The sequence below is a fragment of the Dermochelys coriacea genome, chromosome 7 (assembly GCF_009764565.3).
Source record: "Dermochelys coriacea isolate rDerCor1 chromosome 7, rDerCor1.pri.v4, whole genome shotgun sequence".
In the NCBI taxonomy this organism is placed as follows: domain Eukaryota; kingdom Metazoa; phylum Chordata; order Testudines; family Dermochelyidae; genus Dermochelys; species Dermochelys coriacea.
This window is the reverse complement of record NC_050074.1, coordinates 119,270,001-119,287,298: the sequence shown is the minus strand read 5'-3', so window position 1 is coordinate 119,287,298 and position 17,298 is coordinate 119,270,001. Positions and strand designations below refer to the sequence as shown.

Below are 17,298 nucleotides of genomic sequence, written 5' to 3'. Positions count from 1 at the left end.
TGAGTTTACAAAGAACTCGTCTTCAGAGAGTCTACAGACCCAGTGGGCTACAGAAGCACTTTTCACTTGTGAAAGATATTACACTAGGATTTATTTGCATCTTGTCCTCACATTATAATTTGGTTACACGTCTCTTTCCTAGAGCTATTAATAATGAAACTTTTAAAAGAAATTTTAGGATGAGATATTTTTCTCAAAGAATAATGACCCCGGGCCTCCAACACCCATTTTTAATAAATTCTTTATCTGGATTACCCAGATTACAGAAAACAATGCAGCCATTTTTAATGGCACTTTCTTCCAGTCACCATCCTTCAGAGAAAAGGGATTTAGGATTTATTTTGCCAAGTATAAATCAGTTAACCTCTGCTTCCCATCTCCAACTACCTTGCAACTTTAGGATGTTATCAATGGGAATTCAGTTCAACAGGAACAAGATTTGGCTCTTAATAACAAAGGATATGAAAACCAGAGTCCATTCACTAAACTGATCAAAAAATTACTGTGGGATATCATTCCTTTGCTGTTATTTATTACACCGACTTCAAGTGTATATGGAAGTGGATGGTTTCATCATAATGCCACTATGTAAATCCCTGGCACAATCACACCCTGAATACTGTGTAAAGTTCTTATTGCCCCATCTCAAAAATTATGGATTAGAATTGAGAAAAGTACAGAGAAGGGAAACAAAAATGATTAGGGATATGGAACAACTTCTATATGAGGACAGAGAAGAAAGAATGGGACTATTCGGTTTAGAAAAGATAGGACTAAGGGGTGATATGATAGAAGGCTATAAAATCTGAATGATATGGAGAAAGTGAATAAGGAAGTGTTATTTACCCTTGCACATAGCACAGGAACCAGGGATCAACCAATGTAATAAATAGGCAGCTGCTTTAAAACAAACAAAAGGAAGTACTTTTTCACACAACACACAGTCAACCTGTGCAACTCATTGCCAGGGGATGTTGTGAAAGTCAAAAGTATAACTGGGTTCAAAAAATAATTAAATAAATTCATGGAGGATAGGTCCATCAATGGCTATTAGCCAAGATGTTCAGGGATGCAACCCGATGCTCTGAGTGATCCTAAACCTCCAATTGCCAGATGTTAGCACTAGACAACAGGGGATGGATCACTCGATAATTGCCCTGTTCATTCTCTCTGAAGTATCTGAACAAAGATAGAGCGACTGGACAACAAGCAACTGATGGATAGGATAATCATTTTTATTTATTATCTAACTAAGCCAAGATTTGCACCTAAATCTTAAATATCTTAAGACCTGTGCATCAATACACTGCTCCACCAAACCCCTAAAATTTAAAGGCCATCTTCCATAGTAACTGACACACTGTGCAACTTCATGGGTGCGACTCAGGGCAGAATTTGACTGATTATTTGTCCCAAATATAGACAGAGCAGAGCTATGTAGGCATAGATTGGAATTGCCTTTATAAAATTCTTTGTCACACGAGGCATTAATTATATCCACTGACCAGGGGATCTTAACACAAAGGACTTATTATCATGCAGTTTATAAACTGAGAGCCACGAAGCTAGAGAGGAATGGCTGAGCTCCATAACGGTACCCAGCCTGTTGCCACCTTTGTCCCTATGGAGTGGGAATGTAGGAAACTGTTCTCTAAAATAAATGTCAGGCAAATACTTGTAACTCCCCATGATCAGCTGTGTTAGGCAGCTATGGCTGCCACCAATCTATTTTGCCCACTAGGCTTGTGTTGCCTTATCTTCCAGTTTCCCTCTATTCCCTCTGTTCTCAAAGCCTGAGTGCTGATACTTCCATCAGCCTTGTATTGCCTGCAGCAGACTTACTCTTTGCTTTGGCTTATCATTTTAACTTTGTGATGAAAACCCACCCTTCTGATTGTGATCCATCCTTTTAATCACAGGCCTTCTTGAATACACAAACTCCCCCTGGACTTTAATCTCCCTGGGGAAAGGACTGTAGCATACGTATCAAACTGCACCCATTATATTTTTCCAAAGAGTTTTTTTATGTTAACTGGTATAAATGTCTTGATGCTTTTGCTTTGCAAAAGCACAAAATAAAAATTACAAACTTTGGATGTAAGCTAAAGTGGAAATGCTAATGGGACCACAATCTAATGTTCCCTACTGCCTTTACAGAAAATGGTTGTGTTATGAAATATGTAAGACCACAAACCTTCCGTTACAAAGCGGCTTCCTAAAATATTCATCAACTCCAAGCCTGCTGTGTAGTCATCTGGGCTTGACAGCTTCAAGAACCTATACTGAGAGCCGTGGAATTACAGTACAGCAATGGTTTTGACTGCAGACTATGTGTGTTGGAAGCAGGATCGGAAACTGACTAAAAGCTATCCCCTTTTCAGAAAGGGACAATGGCAAACAAAAGAATTGGGCACTATACACTGAATAGCAAAGGTTATCTCACCAAGTGTTTCTGCAGACCCTGCCCCGCCTGTGCCACCACTCTGACCGCTGGGTTTCTAAAAACCTGCCTCCCCGTGCACTTCCAGGAAATCCAGTAAAGACCATGTCACGCAGGGTCTTTCACTCATGTGAAAAAGCCTAAAATTCATGGGTGCTGGGAGTAAATGAGATGAATGACTGAGTCAGGCTTCTCAGATGCAAAGAGACCCCATCACTAGGGTTAATACAAAACCTCCACACTTGGTATTTTGTAATTTCTAACACACTGTTTGTAAGCAAAGGTAATTATGAGCTGCAAGTGCCGATCAATAATTCCAAACATGGGCAGCTGGACTAACATTTTCAAATGTACATATGGATCAAGGCCAATATTTCCAAAGGAAGTTTCTGGTCTTGGATGCCTTCATGATAAGTTTCCCAGTTTAAGACACCTTGGATCTCATTTTCAGAGTCAACTGGAGTTTTCAGTGGGGAGCACTTTCTGGAAGTCAAGCTCCTTTCAGGACCCCCAAGGCGGGCATCAAGAAATTGAGACGCACCAAAAAATCAGAGACCACTTATGAAAATGTTCCCCTTAATGCTGAAGCTGAAGCAACCAAATTTGAAAATGTCACCATTTATGCTTTCCACTGAGCATGCCCAGAAGGCTGTGGGCTCCAAGATGCATGTATGTTGGTTAACATGAGTTCCCCCGCGCCATGCTAAATCCCAAATAAATCAGAGACGAACTGTCCGATAAGGCATAAAACTGAAGTTCTGACCATGTTTGGTCATTAATACCTTGGGAACCAGTTAATACCTTGGGAACTGGGTGTTTTCTCAGGGATGCCATGCATAGCAGGAAACAAGATTTCGGGTGACTGAGAGGTAAGTCTGGATCAGGTCTTGGTCCCAACAGGTTCTACCTTGACTCTGTCACAAACCCCCTCCTGCCCTGGCCTCTTCATATGACCTGCCTCCCAAATGCCAGTTTTCAAGGTCCCTTTAGGCTCAGAACCAACAGTAGGGGCTGCATTGAGAACTGGGCACTGGGGCAGGGACTATGAAATACAGATCCAACAACCTATTGGTCAGGGAGATGTGGCTAGAAACAAAGAGAAAAGGACGGAGAACACAAGTCTTTCTGTCCACTTGGAAAATACATGTTCTGGTGCTTGTGTGTGGCACAAGGGGTTTAGATGGGAGGAAAAGGCAGAATTCTTATGGGGGGGAGGAGAGAGATAGGAAGAGAAGAACTGGCGAGTGGAAACTAGTTTCCTTTCATTAAATTTTTTAAAAGAAATGCTTCTTTTTTTTCTTCTTCTTCTTCATTAAACCAACTTTGTAACCAGTTGAAAGACAGTAATACTATTCCCCAAAAATATTTACATTTTAATTAAAAAAAACCCCCTAAACTTGAAATTTTGCAAATTGCACCAATTCTACCCAGTAGATGGATAATTCCTTACATTTGAACCAAAACACAGGCAGTTACATATTCATTTTGCAGGAAAGTTATTATTAAGCATTACTTATGTGTTACAATAGTCCCTAGAAGCCCTCGCCAAGATCAAGGCTCCATGGTACTAGACACAATCTACCTAGTAAGAGACAGTCACAGCCTTGGAAAGTTTACAATCTCAATAGACAAGCGAGACAAAGGAAGTATTGTTCTCCTCATTTTATAGGTGGAGAATTGAGGCACAGATGGTGAAATCCTTGCCCTACTGAAACCAATGGGAATTTTGGCATTGACTGTAGTGGGACCAAGATTTCATCTAGAGAGATTAAGTGACTTGCCCAAGGACAGACCATATCAGTGTCAGGAATTGAGCCCAGCTTTCCCGAATCCAGCACTTTAAGCCCAAGATCATTCTCTCTTTAAAAATGCTCAGGCAACAAAAGCCTGATCAAAGTCCATTGAAGTCAATGGGTAAAAATGTGGACCATTTGAAATTAATGGGAGTTTTGCCATTTCAGGCCAAGATTTCAGCCACTGAGAAGACTCACATGGACTCCAATGGGCTTTGGATCAGGCCCCATGTTGGTGTAGAGCTACAGTTAGTAGTAAAAATGCAGATGAGGATGCAAATGGACAGCTTGGAAAATCCAGTTCCAAATTTGATGCTTGAAAACAACATCTGCATACCTGTCCCTGCCCCCTTTCCAGTCATGAGACCCCAGCAGCTGTTAGTATGTATTCCTTGGCTGGCTCCGTGCTTAGTAATATTTATTTTGAGATGGCTCAGTGCAACATTCCTTCAGTTCCTCATTTTCCATTTCTAATGCTTCTCCATCTCCTCATTCATTGCATTACCCAGAAAGGCTAATGAGCTGTAACAGACAGGTGGAAAAGCGTGCTTGTTTTTTGAGATCCTTATGCTGAAATCGTCCTATGTGCATAAATATTCTAACAAGCTTTATCCTGTCACAACATAGTCATAAAGTTGCTCTGTTCAGCACATGATAATGGCTTTGTAATTCAATTATTGGGAGTATTTGTCTTTGGGGATTTATCTTCTTTTAACCTCAGCACTTGTGTGAATCCCTTATCATAAATCTCAAACACTAAGCCAGCTCCCCCACTCCTCCGGGGCATGTCTTGTCACTTCTCGTTAAAAACGTTGACAGCTTCTCCCAAATTACTCAATGGCAGGAGCTTGTTTTTGTTTTAAAGGCCAGAAGCACAACAAACAAGAGATGATGAAGGTAGATCCCTAGACACTACCATTCCCCTCCCCCCCCACTGGTCTTGCAGTGCCTTAAATCCTATCTCTGAAAAGAATTGTAATGCTTTGCACTTATTACAAGCCTTTTTGTCTCAGGTTGTCAAAGCATCCTGCAAACAACAGTTAAGTAAGTTTCCCCAACACTTTATTGAGGTATTTGGGTATTATTACACAGTGCCTGTTTTACAAATTGGTAAAGTGAGGTGGAGAAAGCAGTTAAGGGTCAAATTATGCTCTCAACTGTACAGTTGTAAATCCAGAGTGACTCCACTGATTACACAAGAGTAAATGGCTCCAATTGACTTGGCCAAGGTCACACCGTAATTATGTGGCAAAGCCAAAAATAGAATCCAAGAATCCTGGCAGCTAGTCCTCAAGCCACTAAAACAAACCCCTTTGCAAGGATGGTGGGCACTATTACAAATAATATGTTGAGTGCAACCTGGTGAAGATGCAGAAAGTGGTCATTAACAATAAAATACATGGGCCAGATTCTCTGCTATGATCACTTCCCCGCAGCGGGTGCTTTCTACCCCAACAATCTCTGGTCTGGGTTCCTCTAACTTTACACTCCCACTACATGCTGCCTGGGAACAGAACTGAAGTGCCATGACACATTTCCAAATATAGGGATATATTTTGAATGATAAAAAAAGTCCTTTTTATAGCCTAGTATAAGCATTCTTTTGTTTGCTTTTTGTTTGGGTAGGAATGATATCCCTAGCCTCTGTTTGCCAGACGCTGGGAATGGGCGACAGGGGATGGATCACTTGATGATTACCAGTTCTGGTCATTCCCTCTGGGGCACCTGGCACTGGCCAATGTTGGAAGACAGGATACTGGGCTAGATGGACCTTTGGTCTGACCGAGTAGGGCCATTCTTATGTTCTTATGCCTCTCTTCTTTTTCTATTTTTTTCCTCTCAATCTAATTCTCTTTTGTGTCAGATATAATGTGTACACAGAGGTATGTAAAATAAGTGAGAAAATCCCTTGAGCTCTCTTGGCCTAAACTATGCCTTTCAAATTTGCACTCCCAACCATTCAGCTAGATCTGCTTTTTCACAATTACACTCACATGACTCAGATCACTTCAGTGAAGGCATTAATTGGCACTGATGTAAATGAGATCAGACTCAGATGACTTTATGCAGACACTGGCTAGGGACTCAGGTTCAATTCCCAGCTCTGACCTAAGCACCTTGGGCAAGACCAAAAAAAGGCCATATTTTTAGTGCTGAGCACCCACAACCTGAGCCAGATTTTCAGAAGGGTGCAGCTACCATGGTCACACCCATGTCTAGATTTTCAAGAGTTTGGCACCTCACATGCTGAGGTCTTTTGAAAATCTCGCCACTGCTTTTAGTTCCTAAGTGGCTTCTTTGAATGTATGTCCCCAATTGCCAGTGCTGAGTTCTTATGCGAATCTAGTTCTCAGTCTCTTTAGCTCAGCTCCCCCTGTGTAAAACAGGGATACCCAGCTTTCCTTTGTCTGTGTTGTCCATTGAAACTGTAAGCTCTTGAGGGGAGGGATGGTCCCTCACTATGGGTTTGTATCATGCCTAGCACAAGAGGGCAACAGTCTCCATTGGGTCCTCTAGCTGCTACTGTGATACAGATAATGCATAATAATAATCTATCCTTATTTGTCCAATTGCTAAATCTGTGGCTGGCAAATGCCCATTTGCGCATGAAACTGGCATTTGGGGAATACTCTTGCAAAGCATGGATTGGGTTCTTTCTACTGGCCATCATAGAGGAGAACAGTCTCCTGCTGCTGTCTTCTAATGAAGACAGCCCTGGAGCTCAAGTGACTGAGGTCTGTGCTGAAGGTCCGATATTTGAACTTTACTAGATGTTCATGAGAGAGTTTACTCTAGAGCATCCTGCCTCTGTTTTCCCCTTTTGCAGAGCGATCTCAGCACAATCCAAAGGAAATTAAAACATTTCCCGCATAAGGTCCAATTTATTTCAAGGACACAGTGACACTCCAGCCCACACCTCTTACCTCTTAATTGCGGGATTTCCAGTCCTCTTTTTCAGAGCTGGGTAGCCATTCACTGTTCAAAGTCACTGCAGTGGCCTAATTTACAGCTGCTTCTTCAAGCCTGCTACACCTCCTCAGGCTCCTGTTTCTTGAGCACCTGCTGCCCTTTACAGGGAATCAGCTACTCTCACACAGGTGTCCCTTCTTTAGAAATCAGGGTTGGCTAGACCCAGGCCCTCCAGCCATGAAGGGGAAAGCCACCCTGTTACACCAGGAATAACAGATGAGTGGAGAAAACATCTTATTTTCTGAACCCCTTATGATTAAACTGACTAGGATACATGATCACATACTGAGCTAGATCCTCTGGTCAGGAAGCTGGTGCAAATATCCAGAGGGAACCACAAATTGTAGAGGGTGATTCCAGAGGAAAAAGGTGCATGGCTGGGATGTCCCTGAGCCATCTTGATCCTTCCCCTTTGGGGCCATTTGCATCTGGCGTAAGTGAAAGCAATCCTTGGGTTGCTATAATCTAGCACAGGAAGCTCAAGCCTGGACAAGGGCTGAAGCAGAGCATGGGTGTGAAAGGGACAGTTTATGTCACCTTTGTAGGTCTCTGCCCCCTGCCCTGCAGCGTGGGCCAGAGGAACCAGACCCCAGGATTTGTCCCATTGTTTCTCAGATCAGACAATATAATATGATCAGTTATTCCCACAGCTTTCAATGCACACACCTAGCAGGGCTGTGTTCTGCTCTGCGTGCATGCCAGACAGAGTCCACAGAAGGCATTTGCGGGAAGAATGCAAAGGAAACCATGCTTATTCAGTGAGCTACTCATGAAATATACAATAGAGAGTAAGAATAAAACTTTACTGGCATGTATCCAGTCAGTTAAGTTCACACCAAGTCAGCTGTGTAGCTATCTGCCTCATTTAATGAAATGCAGCTATGGAGGGTTACCCCATGCATGTGTGTGAAGGCAAACTAGCTTCTTACTCAAATACCTGTAGAAAATAAGCATGTTCTTGGGCCCTGGCTAGCAACACAGGGCTCTTCTGCTGAATCACCCCTAACATCAAGCTCTTGTATCCTACGTAAAGATGTATGCATATTTCTGTTGATGAGTAGATCCTATTAGCTCCAGTCCAGGACATAGGCGTGAGTTGGAATGAATAGGATTCTGCCCTCATCTAGACAGTATCACTGCCAGCCTTCCCTCAAGATGATCAGCTGGCATGGGTAGAGTAAAGTACCCTCCACACCAGGGACTAGGATTACCCACAAATGGCATACGACTCTCCTCCCCCAACTCTCACCCTCATCACTCCTAACATGGAGCGTCTGACTTCAAGAAGGGTCAGTTACAAGAATAAGAAGAGTGCGTGCAATGACCCAGCTCAGGATATCATTGCAAGCATTATTATTTCAGGGCCAACCTAGTCAAGAGCTGGGCTCCTGAAGTTCTCTGCCCACATTAGAATACAGCAAAAGTAGGGGCAACACTAGGTGACAGATGCTCTGAAGCATCTTGACTTGGCTCCTGCCAAAGACAGGCTTCTTGCATACACAGCTATCAGGGATTCAGTGGGCTCCAGTGATTAGTGCACTGGACCCAGTCAGAAGATCTGGGTTCCAAGTCATCTGTCTGCCAGACCTGCTATGTGCCTTTGAACACCTCATCTGTGACGTGGAAATAGAAATACTTACTCCCTTTACAAAGCACTTTGAGCACCACAGATGAAAAGTGCTCTATGGGCCTGTTTTAATGACACTGAAGTCAATAGAAAGCCTCCCATTGATTTCAGTGGGCTCTGCACATACCCTCTAAGAGCTAAGTATTATTATGGCAAATCCGATGGGCCCAGTGGGAAAAGGAACAGGCTCTGTGCGTCTTTGAGCTCCCTCATCTGCCCCTTTTCAGGATGGCATGTGTGTCCCCACAAAACACAGTAGGGATAAAATCCTAAATCACAGGATTGAGCTTAGAGTCTCCAGCACCCCAGTTCCAGATGGATGGTGAGGACTCAGGGTGTACCAGAGGTCTTCAAACTGTTATGAAAGATTTTCACTGAACATACTGAAATACATTTGGGATCTTAATTCAGAGAAGAATGCCAACACGGGCATATGCTCCCCTGGTTACATCAGGAGGCAGAGATGTTATACGGACAATGCTGGCTTGCAAATAAAAGATGCCAGAAGCCTGGAATGTTGCCTGTGTGCATTTAAGTAGGATGCACCCTGGCAGAAGTAACTTTGAAGGGAATGTTGAACCTTGTTTTCAGGTGCCTTCAGCACAGTGGTACCTGGGGGCACTGCTTGTCCACCTCCAGGTGCTATTTGCCATATACTTCTATTGCCCTGGAGACTGGGCCTGCCCAAAACTATCAGCAATGGAACAACAGCTTCTGCCCTGGGGCTCTGACCTTTCAAATGATTTTTTTCCAAATCCAAAATCCACTTGGAAACAAACACACGTCGGTCGCTTTAGAAAACCACTAGTTGTTACCCACCAGCCAATGATTTCATTCAGTGCCCCATGAGCCTTCATCTGCCATGTGCATGTTTGCTTTATGTCTAAGTTATTAAATGTGTCTCTTTTTAATTAAATTTTCTGTGCAGCTCAGCTGTGGCTTTTAAGTCACATCAAGCAGATGATTTTCTAGACACACTGTTGTGCTTCACTTTGATTGGCATCCTCTCCGTCAGCCTCCAGCAGTCGCCCCACAGTGACTGAAAGGTTTTGTTTGGCGATGCCCAGCAGCTCTTGGAAATAATCCAAACATGATGCTATTCAAACCGGCTCAGCCCACCTGATTTCACCCAGCCAAAAATCTGACAAGAGCCATTGGAATGGTTTGCCAGATGAGCTCCGACTGCTTGGGTACAATGGAATTTTTAAAAGCTGTTAGCAGGCTTTTGATGTTGCTTTTCAGCTCCACTAGAGGCTTCTTTAGTGAAGAGAATCCTGGCTTTTAAAATAATTTGCAGTTTCTTTCTCTCTGGAATAACTCACACAAGAAATTTACTTTTAAAGATGATCTCCATTTATTTTTCCCCAGAAGAGGTAAGCTTTCCATCATCCCAAACACAAACACATGCCATCCGCCATCCACCCACCCACCCACTCACCTCTCGGTTGTCTCTCGCCCCCTGTCCCTATTCATACATACATATAAACACAACTCTCTCACCTTCTGTCTGTCCACTTGTCTCTTTCTCATAATCTGGGTAAAGTTGCAGCTATATGCAGCAGTCAAATTGGAGTCAAACCAATGTCCATTTCCAAACTAATTGATACATAGGATTCTCCTCCAGTTGACAGCAAGTTCATAATATTATGGCCATACTATTCCCTTGCTGCAAGAAGCAGGACCATATCAATCCATCATCACCTGCTTTGGCTTCTAATCCATCTCCGAATCCAGTTTAAAAATGTCCTTTTATTGTCAAAACTCTCCACGGACTCCCCACCTATGTCAACTTGTTTTTCTGTTGGCTTCTTCTCCTCTTGCAGTCTCCTCCTCCTCCACTCAGCCCCTCACAGAGGCTCTCCTTATTAAGGGGGGGGGGGGTTCTATCACTCTGGTGCTGTATTATCCATAAAAAAATATCTGCCACCCCTGCACCATCCAATTTAATGAGTCACTTTCTCTGTTACAGAACCTGGACTTGTGATTACTTCCCTTTTCCCCTCACCCATGACTGACTCTTTCTGTGAAACATTTGATGGCAATATGTATTAACTAGAGATGAGCTTGAGCTGTAATTGAAAAAAATGGATCTGGATTTCAAACACCCCAGAATTCAAGTAAACTCTGGATCTATTCTAAAGATAGGGGGTATTTGTGAAATTTCAGACATGGATCTGGGGTCAGATTTGGAACCCCTCCTCCGAAGTCTCAGGGTGGGTCTTCATGTAGCTCCATCCCATAGTGCTAAAGATGTTGTATAAAAATAAACTGGACTGTATTGTAGGACAACGTTAGAAGACATGTGTAAGTTACCAAAAAGGGGATATCCATTCTGCTTGGAGATACGACAGTCATGTCCATTCAGAAGATTAATTGTTTGAACTATATTCTCTCTAATTAAGTCTAAACTCCTTGAGGCAGTGACTGTTTCCTTCTCTGTGTTGCACCATGACATGGTTTCATGCCTTCTTTCCTCTTGATACCACGTCAGTAAATATTACAGCTCTCTCCAGAAACTGCCATTGCAGCATTGCTCTGATGAAAGTGGACAACAAACATACAATTGACCGCATTCTCTTTGGGGCAGGAACTGTCTTTTCTTTTGTTTCTACAGCAACCAGTACAATAGACTCCTGGTCCATGACCGGTGCTAGATAATACAAATAAGAAACATGAATAACATTGATAAAGCTAATGGTTGTATCTGGACACAAATAATTGGCAAATTGAACTCTTCCCCCCTCTGCGTACTAATTGCTTACAGCCTTTGATTTGTGCAATTTAGTGAGTCATTCAAAAATATTCAGGGCTGGATTATGAATATTATTATCAATTAGGATAAATGCAGGGTCCTGCACTTAGGATGGAAGAATCCAATGCACCGCTACAGACTAGGGACCGAATGGCTCGGCAGCAGTTCTGCGGAAAAGGACCTAGGGGTGACAGTGGACGAGAAGCTGGATATGAGTCAGCAGTGTGCCCTTGTTGCCAAGAAGGCCAATGGCATTTTGGGTTGTATAAGTAGGGGCATAGCGAGCAGATCGAGGGACGTGATCGTTCCCCTCTATTCGACACTGGTGAGGCCTCATCTGGAGTACTGTGTCCAGTTTTGGGCCCCACACTACAGGAAGGATGTGGATAAATTGGAAAGAGTACAACGAAGGGCAACGAAAATGATTAGGGGTCTAGAGCACATGACTTATGAGGAGAGGCTGAGGGAGCTGGGATTGTTTAGTCTGGAGAAGAGAAGAATGAGGGGGGATTTGATAGCTGCTTTCAACTACCTGAAAGGGGGTTTCAAAGAGGATGGCTCTAGACTGTTCTCAATGGTAGCAGATGACAGAACGAGGAGTAATGGTCTCAAGTTGCAATGGGGGAGGTTTAGATTGGATATTAGGAAAAACTTTTTCACTAAGAGGGTGGTGAAACACTGGAATGCGTTACCTAGGGAGGTGGTAGAATCTCCTTCCTTAGAGGTTTTTAAGGTCAGGCTTGACAAAGCCCTAGCTGGGATGATTTAACTGGGACTTGGTCCTGCTTTGAGCAGGGGGTTGGACTAGATGACCTTCTGGGGTCCCTTCCAACCCTGATATTCTATGATTCTATGATTCTATGATTAAACCTAATTGAAAAATTTAAATAAAAAAAATCACATTTTCATAATTTTTTTACCTTTCTAATCATCTCTAATTATGCTACTCCAACACATTGACTTCAGTGGAACTACTTGAGGTGTAAGGTATTACTTTATGTGAATAAGGTTATCAAAATGTATCTTTCAATGAGCAATTTTAGCCTGACAGTTTGTTATTTGGATAGGTCGTCACCTGTTTGCTAATATTGGTGGAGTGTAATTGGCTGTCAGAGTAACAAGGTATTGTTGTTGCTCCCCAATTGGATGACTAAAATGTTTATAAACAGGAGGAGGATCAACTAAAGTGATTTCAAGATGACCGCTCCAGATACTTTACACCAATCCCATTCACATTTGTATTTGTGAAAGTTTCACTTTCTGCAAACATTCTTACCAACAAAAACACACTTCTGTGAATGTGTGCAGAACATGGCTACAAACAATCACAAATGTCATCAAAGAAAATTCAGGCGGGTTATTCAAACTAATGTTCCCAAACATTTTAATGAAGCATTTGCCCAGCTGTACTAACCATGGTTTCACACCTTCTTTCTCCTTGATATCACATCAGTAAATATTGCACCTCTCTCCAGAAAACTGCCAATGTAGCATTGCTCTGATGAATTGGTACTGCCCCGATGGCTTTTCAGCAAAATATTGAAAATGAAAGTACTTCATCAAAAAACTGCAACATTTTGATACAAAATGGCACTGGGATGCCTCCTGGTAGTTGTAGTTGGGTGCCTTATGCTCCCATTCTATGGGCTGGGCTCTCCAATGCACTACTTTCTCCCCTCTTGTTGAGGGACTGCATCAGGCTGTGGTGATCATGGGAGATGTCAGTTTTTAGCACATCACCACAGTTAGAGCACATCAAACGTATTAATTAAATTTTCCTCAAAACGCCCTTATGAGAGAGAGAAGTGTCAACCTCATCCCTCTTTTTTCCAGATGAGAAAGCCCCAGGCCTCTGTTTGTTGTAGAGGTTTGAGTTCATCTGAGCACCCTTCACCTGATATCTCACACCCTGAGGTAACATCATAATCCCTTCCACAGCAACCAGTCTGGATGTCAGAGAATGACTTTTAGCTGCAGATGAAGGGGTAAAAAGGGGCAAAGATAAGCCCTGAAGAATCAAAGATTCTGTTTTTATAGTAATGACTCCCTTCTAATGAAAGAGAGAACACAGGAATACAGAGTTTATATGATCTACAAGCCGTTGAATTCTCTCTAAGTAGAACGTTTTCTTAAAGTTTTGCAAAAGGTGTCAGCAGATTACTTTAATGTTGTTTTTCTGTGGTTTAAATTCCTCTGGGGACTTCCACGTAGCAGCCAAAAATAAGAAAAAAAATTCTCTTGGAAACGTATACAAAAAAGGCAGTGGGAAAGATGACAGTGGTTTCTCTGGTAACATTTACAGTCAGATCTTTTTCTACAGGAGCATTAGCAGCCGCTGGTGAATTCATTCATAACACTTTTTATGTGAGGACTATTTATGTGAGGGCCATAGCAGGGTCAAATGGCAATTAAAATATAATAGTGAGCAATTAGGAATTTAAGCTTTGATCTGATTAGCAATAGAGTATGTTTTAAAAGCCTATAAAGTCTCCTGAAAGTTTCTTTCCTGTCAAATAAAACATAAATGCATGATGTATATAACTGCAACCCTGAGAGGGCCCAAGGCCCAGGGTTAAACTCAATGCTTTGTCTCACAGCCCAGCCTTGTGGCTTTAAGCCACTTTTGTGGCCTCCTGATCCTGGACCATTCCAAAGTCTGGAGAGATCCTGGAATACTTTCTGGATTCTTTAAATGGCTGAGAAATTAGACTGTGTGAATAGAATGAATATTCTTGTCTTTGTGTCTTTCTTGTAACTTAAGGTTTTGCCTAGAGGGATTCTCTATGTTTTGAATCTAATTACCCTGTAAGGTATTTACCATCCTGATTTTAAAGAGGTGATTCTTTTTACCTTTTCTTATATTAAAATTCTTCTTGTAAGAAATTGAATGCTTTTTTCATTGTTCTTAAGATCCAAGGGTTTGGGTCTGTGGTCACCTATGCAAATTGGTGAGGACTTTTATCAAGACTTCCCCAGGCAGGGGGGTGCAAGATTTTGGTGAGGATTTTGGGGGGAAAGACGTTTTCAAACAACTCTTTCTCAAAAAATAAACCCGGATGTTTGGTGGTGGCAGTGGAAGTCCAAGGGCAAAGGGTAAAATAGTTTGTACCTTGGAGAAGTTTTAACCTAATCTGGTAAAAGTAAGCTTAGGAGGTTTTCATGCAGGTCCCCACGTCTGTACCCTAGAGTTCAGAATGGGGAAGGAATCTTGACAAGGCCTATTGAGAATCAGGTTCACTGTTGTCATATACTGTCATCAATAATCCCATTTTTTTCTAGTGGGGATGCAGAACTCTGAGGGTAGAATTTGGCCATTCAATGGAAATTAGCGAGCAATTCTGGTTAGAATGCGTGAGCCAGAGTAAAATCTAACTCCCTTTTCTATAACTGTGTTAGTTTCTCGGAAAGCAGAATCACAGTTTAGCATGCATCAATGACCAAAATATATCAAAGGCATCCTGTTCTAAGTGAAGCTAACAGCTTTTGGCTTCTTGTTTAGTTTGTGTTTGTGGGAAGATTGGTAGGTGATTGGAGCAATTTCTAATCTTATTTGTTATTCTTTGATTTGCAGTGCTTTTGAAATTCCTGGTTTTACTTCTATTTTTTGCTAGACCCTCAGAGGACTTCAAGGTTTTATCTCTGTGGAAAGGAACATTAATCATTATCATCATTATTCTCATTGCTGGTGTCCATCAGTTCAATATATGATAAATCTCTCTTATGCCTAATGACAGGCAGACTTCAAAATGCTTGGATTTTAGTATGGATAATAAGCATTTAAGAGTGTGGATGCTCATTCAAGCAATATAGCTGGACAGTTCAAAAAACAAGGTTCTCAGCTCTTTCTGCTTTTATCGCTGGACAGCTCTCTTACAAGGTTTTTAGCTCTTTCTGCTTTTATCAGGCCAGAAATACTATGGGAAATGTGGAGAAAGAGGTTTTAATGATATCGTGGAAGCGTCTGGTCCTGTCTGGAAGCCAGAAAGGCAGAGATGAGTGAACATTTTTTAAAAAAAATGGGGAAAAAATTTCCGGATGGCAAAAGTTTCAGCAAAGTCCAGGTTAAAGGGAAAGAGGAAGCTTTGGAATAGAGACAGGTTCAAACCAAAATCTTGGATCTAAACTTTGGGGAGATGTTCCAAATTCAAATATGGAGCTGGATCTAAATTTGGCCTATGTCCTTTACTTCTATTGTGGTTCAAACCAAAACAGTGGACCCAAACACTCTTGAAGTGTTCAAAATCTATGGTTTTTGGCCTGGGATCATCTCCAATTTGGGGGTAAAAGAGGGGTCCTATTTTTGCTGACCCAATTCAGTTGCTATACTACTTATTAATGTATCTAACTGTAACAGGATTCATGACCCACCCCTCTTCCTAGGGCCTGCTTGCCCTCCCCAATAAGGCTCAGAGAGGCTTCAGGGTTGTGCAACACCCGTGTCTTTAACTTAACTTCGTCCCACCACAAGTGTCCATCTATGTACAAGCTTTATAGGATTACTCACCTCCTTTACAGGCAGAGTCAGCCTTCCACTAGAAGACTTCCAGTTCACTGACTGACTTCTCCCTGGCTGCTGCCCCAGCCTTCTGGCTCCCTCCCAGCCTTCATAGCCCTTGGCTTGTCAGGCCAGCAGATGTTGCCAATCCTCAGGCAGGCATCAGGCTTTTTCCATCAGCCCTAATCTGCTTCCCCTGATTGCAGCTGACTGGGCAGGGGCTAATTAGGTGCTTTTGCACCAGCACCCTGCTACACTATCCCACAAAGAATCTCCTTCTAAGGGCCAGATTCAAAAGTGATATATAAGGTATGTAAACCAGACCCCAAAGATTCTGCTCTCAGTTAAACTACTACCTCCATCTGAAACTGATGGAAGTGACTCCAGTTGCATAGGAGTGTAACTGAGAACATGGTCCAGCCTCCATACAATAATTTAGACCTACCTCTGAATTTGTCCGTTAGTACCATCTGTGCTGGAAAACAGACCAGTGCAACTTATTGTGCTCAGTCCAATGTGCTCATGCTTTCCTTTTCACACAGGTTTATGTTACACTAATTGCTTGTTGCCGGAAGGTGAGGAGATATTTAGTGATAAGCACTTTAGTGTCAGTGCAATTCCAGGGCATTATTTCAGGTATGCACTGTAGAGAGAACTGCCTGCTGTCCACTGAACAAAACAACGGAAGCTGAACAATCTCAAATGTTAGGGAAGTTTGGACCCAGATCCAGATATGACCCTTGAGGGTGGCTGCGGTCTCTATAACAAGCTGATTCAAAAGCCTCAGTTGAAACATCGATTAAAGACATTCAATACATGAACATTGTGAGATGAACAGATACTATGGCAATGGGGACCATATTAGTACCAAAGAGAGGTAAAACCTGTTAAATTAGGGTAGGGGTGGCCAACCTGAGCCTGAGAAGGAGCCAGATTTTACTAATGAACATTGCCAAAGAGCCACAGTAATACATTAGCAGTCCCCCCCATCAGCTCCCGCTCCCAGCGCCTCCCGCCCACCAGCAGCCCTGCCAATCAGCGCCTCCCACTCCATCCCTCCCTGCACCTCCCAATCAGCTGTTTTGTGGCATGCAGAGGGCTCTGAGGGGGGGGAGGAGGGAGAGGAGCAAGGGCATGGCTGGCTCAGGGGAGGGGATGGGAAGGGGTGGTGCGGGAAGGGCCTGCAGCAGAGCCAGGGGTTGAGCAGTGAGCACCCGCTGG

General features: G+C 42.7%; 1 protein-coding gene across 2 annotated transcripts in view; it reads right to left on the bottom strand.

The window, feature by feature from the left end:
* SORCS1 (sortilin related VPS10 domain containing receptor 1) overlaps window positions 1–17,298 on the bottom strand; it is a 444,317-nt gene that overhangs the window by 118,079 nt on the left and 308,940 nt on the right. The window lies entirely within an intron of this gene.